We start from the raw sequence: 981 nt of genomic DNA, 5'->3' as shown, positions 1-981 counted from the left end.
AGAGCTGAACCCTGACGTGGTACAAATTTTGCATATATCAGAAATTAAAGGCTAAACCGTGCCCTTTCGAATGAGCCCTATGCCGAATTGATCGCGTGCACCCTTAAAGCAGGGGGTGTATTTGTGTTTAGGGGTGCAGGAAAAATTGATCACAGAAAGAATTTAATCTTAAACGATCATAGAAAATTAATAATGCCAAGGTTTTAACTATATTAAAAGTCGCTGATTACGAATCTGCAGTTAGATTTTAAAAATTTAAGATGACGGGTCGAATATGGTGGATATAAAAATTGGACTCCTAGACATCTCAAAATCAGAAATTTTTTACTTAATGCTTTACCATTTACAAACCCATATGAGAGGTGAATTTTGAAAATTTACAAGACTGATTTTCGTAGTCTATTATTATTTTTGCATTGCGTCAGTGGAGAAAACAATTCGTTAGCATTGTAACGGCGTAATTTTCAAATTTTTCTGACAAGTACTTAATATTTTATTATATTTAATGTCACGCCCGTCACAAAATACACAAAATATTTATTGAGGAAATNCGAAAGTAACGCTATGACACAGAGAAATATGTGCGAATTGCTTTTAAGTATTTATATACTTTTATTTTCGAAAAAAGAACCGATTATGTTGGTCACGCCCGTTATATGTCACACCCGTCACAATTTAAAGTTTGACAAACTTCAATAAATTCGGCCAGGGACTGCTACCGTTACTTATCTGCTCATCTGAAATGTGTCATATATCTGTTTGTGATTAGCGATGATAAAGCTAATCATAAAGATATGTTGCTCGAGCGATGGGAAAACTTAAGCTATGCTGTCACGGATAAGAAGAAACCATTACTTCGCTTGTCAGGGCAAAAACAGTATCTAAAACGGTTTTTACAGGTAACAGCCTTGGTTTGACAGGTAACAGCTTCGTACTATTTAAAAATAAGGTACTTCACAATTACTCAAGCATACAATGGAG

General features: G+C 34.7%; 1 protein-coding gene across 1 annotated transcript in view; it reads left to right on the top strand.

The window, feature by feature from the left end:
* The window catches only part of comm2 (protein commissureless 2), a 27,020-nt gene that overhangs the window by 2,816 nt on the left and 23,223 nt on the right, over positions 1-981 (top strand). The window lies entirely within an intron of this gene.

This window comes from Rhagoletis zephyria, unplaced genomic scaffold (assembly GCF_001687245.7).
Source record: "Rhagoletis zephyria isolate East Lansing unplaced genomic scaffold, Rhagoletis_zephyria_1.1 Rzeph_scaffold_00301, whole genome shotgun sequence".
NCBI lineage: Eukaryota > Metazoa > Arthropoda > Insecta > Diptera > Tephritidae > Rhagoletis > Rhagoletis zephyria.
Note: the sequence above shows the minus strand (reverse complement) of the source record. Positions and strands in the feature narration are given on the sequence as shown.